This window comes from Patagioenas fasciata, chromosome 2, assembly GCF_037038585.1.
Source record: "Patagioenas fasciata isolate bPatFas1 chromosome 2, bPatFas1.hap1, whole genome shotgun sequence".
In the NCBI taxonomy this organism is placed as follows: domain Eukaryota; kingdom Metazoa; phylum Chordata; class Aves; order Columbiformes; family Columbidae; genus Patagioenas; species Patagioenas fasciata.
In genome coordinates, this window is record NC_092521.1 from 153,343,571 (window position 1) to 153,359,352 (window position 15,782).

Here is a 15,782-nt window from a genome sequence, read left to right on the forward strand (position 1 = left end):
AATTTGACTGAGTGCCAGAGAACAAAGATATTCTGTAATAAATTGCCATACATTTTTTTTTTATTTAATTGCTCCTGCACTACAGATAAAGAGGTTATTTCAAAGAGTAGAATGAGTTTAATGTACAACAAAGGTAGCAACCAAAATAGTTAAAGATGACTAAATGAAAGACCAAAAAAATATTACTTGTATATTAGTTGCCTTTTTCCATCTTCCTCAACTTCTACATTTGAGGAATAAGCAGTTACTGGTAGCGTAACGACAATTTTCCAGTGAAAATGAAGTTCTAGGATTCTGTTAATTATCAGTTTTGACTATAGAAACAACCAGCTAGGACTGCAATGCTGAACGGAGAGCAAGTGTTCTGTTTTCTTGATTTGACAGTCCTAACATATTTTAGAGATATTTGATACCTCAGAACTTACTCACACATAGTCAAAGTGTATTGGAATGTCTCAGGTAACACAGCCCTTACATTCCATTAATAATTTAAGGATTAAGACGAGAGTACAACACATTCACCAGCACGATCTGACTGACTTAAGTTTGAAATGTGGCACTAAAGTCTTTGTAGAATCGTAGCTGGTCCTTAAATCATGTAAAGACTAAACGAGAAACAATCAGTCCCTAATCACTTCCTCTATTTTGATGATGGGTTATCTGGACACTAACCTGAATCCTTCAGCGGATGAAAATAAAATAAAACTTAATTGGGTCATTCAGGAGGATTCTGAGCAGGGTTTTTATTATTTTAATAAAGTCTGGACATATTGTTAATGTTCTACTTAGAAGAAAGGTAACCAAGAGCTGACAAAAAGCAAAACAATACTCCAAACTTTGCAAGGTGAATTGCCTTTGCAATTCTGACTCAAATAATGGAATTATTTCTGACTTTACAATTGCAAACTTGAGCATAGTACTAACTTTTGCCATGGTACTAAATAAGTAAAGTAAGCATCATTTATAGTTGTTTCTATAAGAATTTCCATTACAAAGTTTCTTAAAAAGTCAGCTAGACAGTTTTCAGTCAGAAAACTACATTCTGACACGTATAACGTTTGTGCAGCAATATTGCCCATACAAAAATATGCTGCATTCTAAAAAGTAACTTCAATGGGTCTTATTTACAGACTCAAGCAAAACAAGCATTCACAAAGTGGGGGGGGAAAAAAAACAAACAAACAAATAAAAGAAGCTTATTATCACACAGCGTAGAGTACAAAGTGAGAAGGCAAACCTGTGACCATGCCAGATCAAGCAATAAATGAGCTAGGCCAAGATGGCATGTATTTCAAGGATGTTAATATTCAAATTGCTTATCAACTAATGACTTTTAAGTTCCCATCCAAAAGTACTCATCTGTAACACACACATTACTAAGGTAGAAGAAACAATGAAGAGAAAAAGGGTATTATCGCCAAATAAAAACCCAAAAAAGAAGTAACACTGACCAATGCCTGAGACCAATCAAGGCATATTAGATTCTAATGCTCAATCTCTCCCAATGAAAAAAGCTCTTAACAGGAATTATACACTGAAATACTTAGTTTCTTATGTTGAAGGAAAAGGCCTATTTTCTTCAGCTGAACTCAAAAATAACCTCCAAATTCTAGAGAAGAAGAAGAATAATTTGGTTAAGAATGTCTAACTATTGTGACACACAACTGGTCCTTGCAGATTGCCCTGTACTGAAAAGTATACCAGATAACTAATCAGATGCTGTACTAAGAACACTCCTGATGGGTTTTGTGCTACACTGGTTCTATCCCCAAACTTTCGCTCTAACATTGCTAACCTAGACTGTGCTGCAGGGCCAAGGGCCTTTTTTGCTGAACAGCTGAGTGCCCAGTACACTTTAAGAACACATGTACTTTTAAAACCAACAATGAAAATTGTTGGATTTTCTTAAAACATTAAAAAGATTGTCCAACTATGTATTATATCCTATATTTTTCAAACATGATCCTACTCACCAGAAAGGAATGTGTACTTAACAAATAACACTTAAAAAAACCCATAAAATCTAAAGACTGGTGTAAGCAACTTAAATCCTATATGACCTCCACCCTTAAAGTGTCCTAAGCATACAATAAACTGTTCTACATCAGAAGAATCATCAAATATTAAGTATACAAACTAAAGCATCTCACTGAAACACCTTCATAAAACTCAGAGTTCCAAGTTTAGCAAAAAAATGAGAAGGCAATATTTTATACAAATTCTGTGACAAAGTACCTTAACTGTTAAAGAGTATCTTATACTTGTAGGTTAAAAGAATTCCCAACATACAACCAATGTAGTCAAAATTATCTTTCAAAATGAAGGGCAGTTGGAGTCCCACAGATGCAGAATGCAGCAGTGGGGCCCCTGTGGAAGCTGCCAGCACAGGAGCCCCATCCCAGCAGGGAGCTGAGTGCAGGCAGTGCAGCCAGCACCCACCTCCCAAACCACCACGTACAGACCCAGCAGGGTTCTCACCTGCCGGCCCGCATCCTTTGTCCATACAGTCATATCCCTCTCATCTTGTAAGAAAGGGCTGTTGCCGCTTCGATGGATTCTCCTGCGTGGAATGCCCCAGATCCCTGGCTGGGAGCTCATGGAGGTCGGACCCAACTGACAAAGCAATCACTGGGCCAAAGTGACTGATACAGCATTTGTTTTAAGAACAAATCAGAACATAGAAGAGTACATTTTCTAGTCAATCAGGTATAAACACATTTCTTAATACCAATCGTAAAATTCAGATAGACAAAAATATTCCACAGGCTCATCCAGATGTGGTGACATTGCTTCATTGATGAGCATGATGCAGAAGCAACATAAAATAGCAGCTGTTGTTCAAATGGCTAAGCCATTCACCACGCAGTATACAGGACAACACTTGCAAGACAAAGCATATATCCATATTCCATTACTTGCTTAAATGATACCTTTTCTGCAGGATTTATTATTGTCTGTCAGCACAAAGTTACTGATGAAACATACCTTCTTATTACAAAAACCTTCACACAGATAAACATAGAAAAAAGATTAAATCAAAGTCTAACCTGTCCTAGTTCGCCTTTACTCACTTATCTTGTGTTGTTTCCATTATGCAAATAATCCTTGCCAATATCATTTTCATTTTGGTATCTACCACCCTGTTTGTTGTTTGAAAAATGTTTAAAGACACAGAGCTTCAAAGACTATCGGACATACTTAATGAAGTGTCCTCAAAACATGTTCATGCAGAAAAAATGCGAAATAAACGTCAAAATTATTCCTGGCCACTGTCCAGCAACCAGCTGTGGTGCACAGACCATGCTAACCCTGGGAACATTCTTCTTTCTCTATGGGTCTTCAGCTTCGCCTTCTGTTCCTAAGGATATTTGTATTCCTAATTCATTCAGTTAAATCTCAAACTAAGCAAGACCAAACTGAATTAGTACTTCAAGAGAAAAACAATGAAGCATGACCAAGGTTTTAGAACAACTAGGCTTCTGTGGTTTGACACACAGCACCTTTTCATCAATTTCCCATAAAAAAACATGCTGTGGGACACCTATACTACTTGAGTCATGTCAAGTCTTCAAATTCTAACACCGAAGTTCGGCTCACAATAATTAAATAACCAAACTTTTTTTTTTTTTTTTTAAACAGCACTAATTCCTACACGGTCAAATTCAATCTTTGGTAGTCATATCCAGTGTCTCTAAATTTCAGTAGAATTTTAACTATTTCAGACACTGCTCAAGCATGCACCGAGAGAGTTAGGAAAGGTAAAGCTCACCTGGAGCTGAAACTAGAAAGGGATAAGAAAGGTGACCAGAATGGTTCCTGCAAGTACACTGGCACTAAAAGGCAGAAGAAAATGTGTGCCTTAAGCTTAATGGTGAAGGGGACCAAGTCACAGAAGGCATCGAAAAGGCTGAGGTACTACAGTAACATAACTTGACCAACAGTAGATAAAGATGAGACTCAGTAAGCAAATGCTTAAGACAACTGGGCATGTACAACTCCAGGAGGATGCATCCCAGAGTGCTGAGGGAGCTGGTCAGTGTTCCTGCAAGGATGGACTGTAACATTTTTAAAAAGTCATGGCATGAAGGGAGCTTCCTAAGAACCGGAAAATGGCACACTGCACACCCATCTTCAAGACAGGCAAGAAAGATGATCTGGGGAACTACAGGTCAATCAGCCTAATCTCAGTCCACAGAGAGGTACAGAGTAAAGCTGCCTAGAAGTCATTTCCAGCTATGTGAGGGGTAGGGAGGAGCCTGGTAAATCATACCTAAACAAACTACTTTCTGTGATGAAATTACTAATCCTGTGGATAAAGGGAGGTGTCGTTCATCCTGACTTCATGAAGGTCTTTGACATGATCTCCACAGTATCCTCACAGTCAAACTGGTGAGATATGTGTTGGAAAGTGCATATTAAGGCGCATGGAACACCAGCCAGACTGTCAGGCTAAAGAGTGGTGGTGATCCGTGGTATGAAGTCCAACTGAACACCAGTTACCAGTGGCATGTCTCTGGGATCGATCCTGGGCCAATAGTGCTAAACGTCTGTACTAATGACCCGTGCAACGCAGCTGAGTGCACTCCCAGCACGTGTGCGGCCGACAGGAGATGGGGAACCGGGGGGCTGGGCCTCTTCAGGACCCAGATGGGGTGGAGGAAACAGCTACCGGGAACCTGTGAAATTCAGCAAGGGCAAAGGCAAATATAATGGCCTTTCTATGGAGTAACCTCATGCAGCAGTGCAAGGCTGGAGCTGACTCGCCCCTTCTGATCAACATTAATTATAAAATTCTTCTTTAAATCTCCACTGACAGCACGCTACTCTCTGACTTTTCAAGGTGCACGTCTTATACTTTCTAAATTTGGGCGCATTAGTTCCCATATCCCTCCAGCCTTCTAGATTTTCCCCACTGTTCCATGATCTGTTAAAACTCAAAATTAATAATTCATATAGCTTCTAAGCTTTTTTTTTTAAGTATCTGTAGGTGTCAGTGCAGCAGATTTAAAAACATTTTAACATTAACAGTTGCAGGTATGCTGATATGTTCTTTCCATCACTAATGATGGAGGTGGTGAGATGTTAAAGCATAATCCAGTCTCTTTCCGAATACAGAACATAATATTTATTGAATATTTGTGCCTTTTTCCGCACAGCAGAAATTTATCATCCTTGCCCATTATTGGACTTATATCATTACTAAGCTTCTGTATCCTTCAAGAACACCCTCTATATTTAAAGAACTCTATTGTACTCTACTGCCCACAGATTTTTATTAATATCTATACCTCTTAACCAACTGCCTCCAAGCCACGTAGCGCTTGCCACCATCAGCTCCCCATTCTTTAAATTATATTGCTAACTTCACTCCCCTTCTTACCTTGTTTTAGTCAAACAAATCATGTTTCCTAAGAGAAGAAGTGCTCTGGGGGTATCTAAATGAGCAAGCAATTGTCGAGTTAGTCAGATTCTTATGCTTAAGTATTCCTTGTTTTTCAAGTTTGCTCTTGTTTTAAAGACTAAAGCAGGAGATATGTGCATGCAGAATTTGCCCTTGGCTCCTAACATGCCAAGTTAGGTCACAGTTCCTAACACATCTGCACTACTTACTCTACAGGCATCAGAAAGAAAACCTGTACAGAATTAATCAGAATAAAGTGGATTTATTTGATAGAAAACTGTCATATATTTATGTATGAACAAGCATTTTAGCAGCTTCAGAAATTGATCAGTGGCCATTTGATTTACTAGTACAAACTCCCCCTACATGCAATAGACTGAATTCTCTTAATTCTCTTAATTTTCCTTCATTCAATACAGAACAAGTTTTAAGGAACTACTCATGTTTCTAGATTCCAATTACATTTATAAAAAGCCTCCAATATACTTTGTCAGTTAAAACACTCACACAGTACCACTCATCTTCTGAATTGTGACAACTCTTAGAGTAGATAACAGAATGTTTAATATACAAAACCACAGCGAGGTCTATAAGGTTTTGTTGTGACATTTCAGTTTTCACACAGGTCCTTGAGTTAAACGCTCATTAAAAATGTTTCAACATACAGGTTATTAGGGTCCATTCTAATTTTCACAACAAAGTTGTGTTTTGTTTTTTTAATTTATTATTTTGTTTTATCTTTTAAAATTAGTACTAAATAGCAAAAATATACAAGCCTGGACAAAGAACATGACACCTGTAAAGATTTAGATAAGAGTTTAATATGGAAAGAACATTAGTGAATGCCTTTCTGTAAAAATAGAAATCAAAGCCTCCCTTGCGGCAAAGCAGAAAACCCTGAATATTTCTATCACATTCACTTTCTCTCCGAAAAGTCCATTTGTATTTCACTAATAGTGAAATAACTTAATATCTGTGTCATAAGTTTTTTATTTTTTACATGTGCACCAGGCATGTGCCAACATCCTGCATCTTCTCCTGCATCAAAATTCATTCATCCAGCCCAACTGCGTTTTTTTAGAGCGCTGAAAGGGAGGAGGGGAGAGAAAAAATAATGGTGATAACTGCCAAATACATTTCCTATTTTTCTTCTACAGATATTTCTGATCTGTGTGAATTCACTTACTGCATGCAGGCCTCATGATCCATAGCATATAAATGTCAATGATCACACTACAAGTCTGAACTGAATTAACCTTAGAAAAGAAACATGGAATGACAAAGACAGAGTTGCATTCAAAGTCACGGTCCTCTGATTAATAAAAAAAAAAAAAAAAAGTTATTTCCATTGATGACCATTATCTTTAAAGATAAAGAGGTAACTCATTTTTTCAGTATTTCAGGCTACATAAACATATAACTTGTAAGTATTTGCAAAACTGTCCTCTGCAATAGCTATAATACTAACTGCATTTAAAGATTATGAATATCCACAGACTAAAAACCAAATTGATTTTATACAGATGGAAGAATGAGCTTTAAGTTTCTGAAATGCAAAGTTTTGGACAGGATTTTTAAAAGAAGCCTCCGAGAAGTAACATATTTAGACAATATATATCAATTTAGCAGAGCACATAGAAAGTACAAAACTACTTTGGGCATCAGACCACGTGGCAAGAATAGACTTCTTTCTACACAGGAGAAACACACGTATAATAAACATGCAGTATACTCCTGTTTTCTGATGCCTTTCAAATTGTAAAGTGTCTTTAAAGTTCTCGGTTTTCATGACTGTTCATCTAAAACCAAACATTTCAAAAGCCTTAAAAATATACACACAACTGAAAAAAATACTGGGGGTACTTCATCTCAAATGTTAAAAACATCATGATGCTTCATCTTGTCTTGGCACAGAAAAAATGCCAGCAACTCTATCACTGCACTTAAACCACTTTTCCTCATTTGCTAAGTAGTGGTGTCTAAATGTGGTAAACTGGACACTAAAACTCAGCATCAGCTAAGCCTGTCAGGCATCTTTTGTCCCTATATTTATCTATGGGGAACAGAAAATGTTTTAACTAGTCAGTAAGACCTGCGAATAAGCTGTTTCCTTCAGTGAACTTGCTTGTTTTCTGTAAATGGTCAGAAATAACAGCCACCTGGGATCTTGGTTGTTACACTACTGTAAACATGAATAAACTGCAGAGAGCAAGGGTGTTTACAGGTTTTTCTACCTTCAAAAATCACTGCCTGTTTTACTTAATAAAAATCTGGTAAACAAGTATAAGCTGGATGCATATTTTGTGGACTTTGAAAAGAGATTCTTTCAAAAGCATATTAATTGCCCAGAAACTAAAAACCAGAACCGTTAAATATTAGAAGTGCGAAAATTGTCACCCCAGTAGCCTGATCTTTTTGTTTCCCATTACAGAACAAAATAATGCCACCTGAAATTCATTAACAAATATGAACACATGCAATGGTTTCATTTATTTCATATAAACAACTTTTTTTTTTCCTCAGTGGGTGTGATTCAGAAACTAAAATAGTTTGTGTGGATCACCATGTCCAAGACAACAGTCCACCAGCTTATTACAGTGGTAGATTCACATCAAATCTGAAATTACTATTTTCAGTGCCAAGTCTTTAATGCACAGTTGCTTTTGTTAGCCGAGTATTATCTAATTTTAAGCTACAGAAATCATGCCCATTTCAGTTTTTAAACAAAAGATGGCAGTTTTACCCAGGATAGCTGTTTTTCCCCTTACAAGCAGTGCTCAAACCAAGAAATTCTGAGTGGGCAGCGTAAGAGAAGAGAGATGTTTGTCTCAAGTAGCAACTACACAGTCTCAGAAACTATTATATCCTTCTTTCTCATACACATTTTTCACAAACTAAGAAATTTGTTTCCATTAATATTTCAAGAATATTTTCAAGCTTTTCTGCCAAACATTTTCATTTTCAGGCAACAATAGGCAGAAGAGTATTTAATTCTGCTAATATTTGGGTCATAAAAACATTATTTTGTACTAAGAGCTGGTAACTGGAGCTGCATTGCATAATTTTCCAATGTTCTATCCTACTACATGTTGCCAGGATTTTATAATAAGGCTTAAACATTTTCGGAGGGAGAATAGGGTGATCATTTAACACAGTCTTCCAAAGTAATAGGGGGAAGCTAAAGAAAGTACTGGTCAGGAATGTGGAAGTCAATGGCAGCCTTGGCTGTAGGAGATGGTGTATCTTAACATCCTGAGAAAAGCCATCAAGAGGAACACCAAAACTGCAGCCCTAGACTTGAGGAAACATTTCTGCTTGTTCAGAAAGCTAGCTAGTGTGAGCCCTTTGAGAGGGCCACTCTGAAAAATAAGGGAGCTCTGCAGAACTGCTCGATATTCAAGGTGAACCTCATCTCACTACAAGAACGGTCCAGCATTTTGACATGCAGCAGGTGTGGGAGAAACCACGACAGACGAACAGAGTCCTCCTAACTGAGCTGCAGGACAAAAGAAGCACACTCACAGTAGAAGAGGAAGCAACTAACAGAAAAAATACAGAAACATCGGTTTACTAATTCTGTGTGCGTGCCCCCAAGCAAAAATCATTTGGAATTGCAACTAGCAAGGGATGTGAAAGGCCAAGAAAGGCTTCCATAGATAAAAAAAAGGAGGCTGAGGGAACTGGATACTCCCATCTATTCTGCACTTACAGGGTTGTGCTCACATTCGGGTTCCCCACAAACAAACGCAAGAACCCAAGCGCAGTGGTAGGAACCGAAAGCTAAGGCAGCAATCCTTCTGCTATCTTCACCACTTAGAACGAGGGTGTATGGAAGATGAGGGCAGACTGACTGTCCTTCAGGCTGCACAAGACAAGGACAAGAGCATACAGACAGGTTTCCATGTGGGAAATTGAGATATTAGAAGAAAAAAATCACAGTGAAAGCAGTCAAACACTAGAAAAGGGCATCCAGAGGCTGTGTAATATCCATGGAGATAATCAAGACTCAACTAAACAAGAACTTGGAGAACTTCACCCACCTTTGAAGGTAGCCCTGTTTGGAGCTGGACATTTGATTCTGTGATTCCATAATGTGTACCCAAAGAACACATCACTTTTAGCACATCCTTTTCCAATTTACTAATTTTGCTTTCCAACATATGTGTCTGTCAAACAATGAACCTTTCAAAATAAATGATGATTCAAATTAACTTCGATATTACTGATATCTAAAACTTTGTACTGTGCTACCACAGTATCCTCTCCCCCTTCATCACTGAGATCTCCGCTCCTGTTTCACCTCTATTTCTCCCTGATGCATCGATATAGAACTCCAGGAATTAAAATGTGTAAATAAATTAAAGAATAAATAACAGCAAAAACGTGTGCATCAAGTCAGTAAGCATTACTAAATATACACGAAGCAGACAGATGGAATTAAAATGCAGTACATACACAAGTGTACAAAGAACTGCCATAATTTAAAGACCTTATGCATGCTTAACTTATCTAAGAATAAAGACTATAGCCAATTCCTATAAAAACATCAGTGTTGATACATTTACAAATGAATATATATGTATGAAATGTGTGTACACATACGAAGAACCAAAGATGAAATATAGACCACAAAAAAAGCTGATGTGCCACACACAGTAATTTTAAAGTCAATTTTGTGGAACTCTCAGGTAAGAAGCTCATGAAATCTAGTTATCTACAAAAAAGACCCCGAAAGACAGTTGCACAAAGACCACATGTTCAGAGATTCTCCCATCAGTGGATACACGGCATGTGCTGAACCAGGACAAATCCAAGAAAACTCAAAGAGTCAATCATTCTTTCTGTGCATCAGTGGTAAATATGAACTTTATCAGAATGGTAATCAACATTTGAGCAGTACTTGATACTTTGTTACATACAGGTCAAGTCACTCAAGAAAGCCAGAGACATAAAAATGTCCTAGAAAATCTAGTCAAGAGGTGCCCTGTGACTAAACTTCAGTTCATGAATGGTAAAAGTGAGAAACCACTGCATTTAAAAACAAAGTGTCTGCAGTTCTATGAAATGTGCTATTACACCTGATGTGTGTTAAATTTGTTTACATGTTACTTTTTATAGCCAGTTTCACACTGAGGCACTTAATCTTGCCTTAGATAAGTGAAATGAATTAATTACTATCAAATCCTAGACATATTTATGCATTTTGTCATAACAGTAATTTACATGTCTTCTCAAGGAGAGAACTTGTAGAACTCTGAATATAAAAATACAGTTGGTTACATTGTCTGAAAGCTTAAAAACTCACCTGATTCAAATTATTCCTTAATTCTACAGTAGCTTGTTAAAATCAAACCGCTTCTTTCTCTGCACTAAACATACTTAAGATTAGGTCCAGTTCTTTCCTGCATCACAGCTACCTTGCCTCCAGTACATTAGAGACATCTAAATTGAAAAGAGTTTTAAGTTAAACCACTAGAAGATCAACACACACACACACACACAAGATCAACAGCACCAGGTTACATCCTGTAACATCCCCTCTACACAAAAACCAGGAGGTAATTAATGTAGGACTCTGAAACCACCCATTTTTCATAGAAGAAGATTCATTACCACTCAGGGTATTTTCCACTGCAAAGGTGAAATTTATAATGGAGCCAGGTCAGTTACATTCTAAGCACTTTACAAAGTAAATTCAAAACAGGTTACCTTTAATTAAAATATAACGAGTAATTCCTCACTGTCTTCATCTGAGCAGGAGAAAAAATTAAACAGGAAAAGAGAAAGGGAAGACAATCTATACAACCTATTAGATGGAAAGCAGGCTTCACTACAGCCGTACTCTCTTTCAACTAACGCTAAATTCATCAGTGTTTTCATAATATAAAGTCAAAAATAAGCTGCTTTGAAGAAAAGCTTTAACCAACACGCTACCCGGCTGCACTCAGTTGCACAGGAAGCCTAGAATGCTTGCACCGTGTTGATTGCATACCCAAGGGGATGTGTTTAGGTTAAGCCCTCTTCAAATGAAGTTTCCTACAAAATCTCAGGTACTTGGAGATCACATACAGGCCACGATGAAACAACAAAGGAACAGTCTAATCAAGATATCAGCACTGTCTTCTTCTGGCTGTTCAGTTATACTTACTTAGTCCTTCATGGTTGTGGTTTTTTTGGGTTTTTTGGTTGGTTGGTTGGTTGGGGTTTTTTTTGTTGGTTTTGTTGGGGCGGGGGGGAGGTGTTTGTTTGGTTTTGTTTGTTATGAATAGTTTGTGGGGTTTTTTTATTCCTCCACATGACTACTGTATAAATACTTTATGCCAGGACTGGTTTGCCCTGTGTTGAGTCATATGCCAGTAAGCACCTCTGGGTTCAATAACAAGCATATCTGACAGGCATGTTCCCAATTATATGATAGAGCATGCAATTAAGGACTGGGCAGCATAATGACTGCATTCCAATTATAACTAAGCCATCAAATTCAAGAAGACTTCCTGATAAAAATTAAAAAGACATTTTCAATAAAATGCATTCTTCCTATCCTTTGCTAGCATAGCAGCTCAGTTAACAACATGCATATCATCTGCTCTGACTTCTGTTTATACAGTAAAGAACAGGTACTGGTATGCATGAGAACTGAACTAAGAAAGGAGCTCAAACAGCTACGATTTATTACCTACACAACATTTTCTTCCAAGTATAATCACACTGAGCTCACACACAAGTTATGCATTCATGAGACTTCAGTCAGTCAGTATACTGGGAAGACATCTGAGTTACAAGCATGGTACCACAGCTAAACAAAATAGAATCACTTGCAGCCTGAGAATTTCACAAAGCAGTCAATTAAATGCATAAGGTAATGAGACTAGGATTATGACAAAAAAAATTATCTGTTACAGGATAATAAGCTAATGAGATGACTCTTGAATGAAATATCAAAATTGGGGCTACTTCTTGATGCAACGGTGCACAGAACCTTCAGCTGCTTTCTCTGACATTGTCAGAAAATACCACCCACCAATGTCAATATATCAGCACATTACAACTCCTCACACCCTAAAAAAAACCCTGCCATCACCATCTTTCATCTTTCTTGGCACTGAGAAAGAACGGCAGAAAGGTCATGGAAAGCAAACTTCACTGGCATTCTTACAGGTTGCTCCTCCAGATTAAAGCTGAAGAGCAGCTGAGTGGTGGCACGTAGGACCTACCAGTGCCTTTGCAAACAGAACACTGCAGTTCGCACACCTCTGAAGCAAACATTCTTCAGAAGTACGCAGTCACTTCTATTTAAAAGCAAAATAATACCTTGTGTTTACTGCTTATATATGACAAACTGAAAACCAGAAGAAACACAGGATAGTTGAACGGTGTGGGAAAGACAGAGTTGAGAAATATCCTCTTGGTTTTTTGTAAGCTATTACAGAGAACTCAAAAGAAAAAAAAGATCCTGAAGGCTCAACTAAGTAGTTCTACATTCAAGCAAGCTTAAAATGATTTGCCAAATATATGGTCAAAAGGAAAAAGCTACAGTCAAAATCTGTCTTTTTTATGTCATAACCTATTTTCCAAATGTATTAAGAAAAAATAATCTTTAATGTGAACTCGCAGTCATTCAACCAAGATTCAGCAAATTCTAAACCCACACACTTGATTTGTCATCTGTTTAGCTGCTAGAGCTGACTCTGAAAGAGTGATGTGTTACCTTATTATTATTTTTAAAAAGATCTCTCTTGGGATTGTACAGCAAAGGAATGAGTATGCAGCCTATCTTACACAGGAAGGAGAGATTTTTATCCTTAAAAACAGGAGGTTCGCCCACATGATCACCTGGGACAGACTTGGCCAGTGCAGGCAGGCTAGGAGGTTATAGGAGCCTGGGAATGTTTAACATCAAGAAAGTAATTACAGCCCAGCAAGATCAGAAGGAATTACACAGGAAATGTGAACAGTAACCCTTTCATGCCAAAAAAAAAAATCATGAAAAAGTGAGCACTTGGCTGCCAAATATGAGGCTGTACAAACCAACTGCAACACGCAGGAATGGAAAAAACACTATATTACTAAGCTATAAATTCCCAACAATGTGATAAAGCTATACTTCCAAGAAAAGAACAAAACCTCTGGTCTTTCTTCTTGCCATTTATATGCAGTATAATTAAAGTCCAGAAGACACATGAAAACATTTCAAACACCATGTAAGAAAGGTCAGTTGTCTCTTCTGAATTTTTTCTTTTAATTTTATGCTGAACAAACAGCCTCCTCCCTAGAAGGTGGTCAAACATCTTGTTCTTATTTAGTCATGGGAAACTTCCTTCCAAAACAAATAGTGCATTATCCGAGCAAGAATGCTAACTCAGTTATCTGTTCTGTAAAACCAAACCTCCCAAATTCTGAAATAAACCCCATAGCTCAACAGAATGCACTCAAGCTACCCTGTGTATTTGTTGCTGAAACCATTTCTGTCCTCTAGGAGTAAGGGGAAACTTAGGTAATCTGACTGTAGTTCAATCTAGTTACCAAGCATTCAAGGGCATTTTGCAAAGTGAACAGTGACCACACGTGCACGCTCTTCACACACACACCTCAGAACCATTTTAATGAAGCAACAGACTCTATTTTAAGCTCCCAACTAAGGAAAAATTTATTCCTTTATATCTACCAACAGATAATGCTGCAAAGTATTAGCACATAATCCTGATCAGACATCAGATGAGCAATAAAGTAACAAAATACCAGTGTTTTTATTACTTTGTTGATTAAAACTATAAATATATTCTCATTATAGTAAGCAAAAATAAGCTCAGCTGAAATGAGTATTAGTGTAAATCTGATGTATCCAAAACTATAAAGATACTTTTACAATTACAAAATTCAATAAATCATCTTATTTAAACAACATGCTTCTTAAGTTGTTCTGAAAATTACACATCAGAAAAGCGTCATCACACATTGCATTACTGCACTTTAGCTTCTTTTCTTCCACCTTGTCACTCGAGCATCCCTCTTCACCTGCCTTTACTACCAAACTCGTCCTTTTCTCAGCTATTTCGTTGGATTCTGTTTTGTTTCCTTTCCTCTGCCTTCACACCTCCGGCGGCCCTTGGCCGTCACTAACGCCGCCGGCACAGCCAGCTCCTGCATGACTGAATTCTACTCAGCTACTCACTGAGCAGAGTGGAATTGTTAAATAAATAAAACTGAGGGGAAAAAAAGAAAATGAAATACTAAAGCAACACATGAGAATTTCGAGCACAGACATGCAAATAAGGTGATACGGTGCAGTAAAGAAGTAACAGTCAAGAAGGCAAAAAAGTCATTGCGACATTATGGCCTGCACAAGTAACTGTAACTCCTGTTCTTCAGGAGATAAGACATAAATACAAAACAATTGTATTTTCTGTTATTATACTGAGATGGAAGCTGATAGCACCATGACCTCATTCTGAAGACAAAGGGAAAGTTTCATTTTCTCCTGTACTTAACTTAATCCCACTTCTAAGGATTGGTGATCTGCAAAAACAAACTGAACTAACTCTTCCAGTCAATACACGTTCTTCTGAGATTAAAGTCACTTTTCCTAAATTCATCTGTCTCTACAGCAGACTAAATATCCAGCAGTAGAATATCCACACAAGATGTTATCCAAAAACCTGCAACAGTAGATGAGCCATTACAATTTTGAAGCCTATAAACTTGATACAAAACTATTCACAGCACACAACATTGTTTGCACATCGGTCAGAAAAATATTTCTGAATTCTTGCAAGATTTTCTGTCTTCAAAGGACCGTTATATGTAAAAATACTTCTAGTGGTACTGTTATTGTTGTTTCAGTGAACTATGGCAGTTCCAATGTGCATAAAACCCCAGCCTTTCCTCCAGCAAGATAAACTGACCAGGCTGAAGCTCTGTCAGAAGCCAGGAGCTAACTCACGTTACCATGCAAGTCAATTGATGGCAACAGTGCTGGGAACCGTTTCCTGCACCTCCCCAGTGCAGGCAACACCTCAGAACATGAGCATTCCTTTCAGCATATACATTTGTAACCCATCCATCTGCTGAAGCAGCACTGCAGCTCACAACAGCGTGCACCACTAAGATAAGATTCCCTTGCAAATCAAGAAGATTTTCCACCTGACCACACGTACTCTTTACAGAACCTCGTTAGAAATTATATTCTAAAAACTAGTCATGTACCAGTACCAGGAACGTTTTTAATGGAGAGGTTATCAACATTAATTTTATTTCCAGAAAGAAATACAATTAATTTTAAAAACCTGAAAGTAAAGAATATCATATTCTGGGCCTGTGAACCCACTTGATAATGAAAAAGTGAATTCCAAAGATACTAGTTTTGAAAATTATTAAGCCTCTA

At 37.6% G+C, this 15,782-nt stretch overlaps 1 protein-coding gene across 12 annotated transcripts in view; it reads right to left on the minus strand.

The window, feature by feature from the left end:
- Positions 1 to 15,782, minus strand: part of ZNF438 (zinc finger protein 438) — a 60,689-nt gene that overhangs the window by 33,144 nt on the left and 11,763 nt on the right. The gene's annotated exons all lie outside the window — the stretch shown is intronic.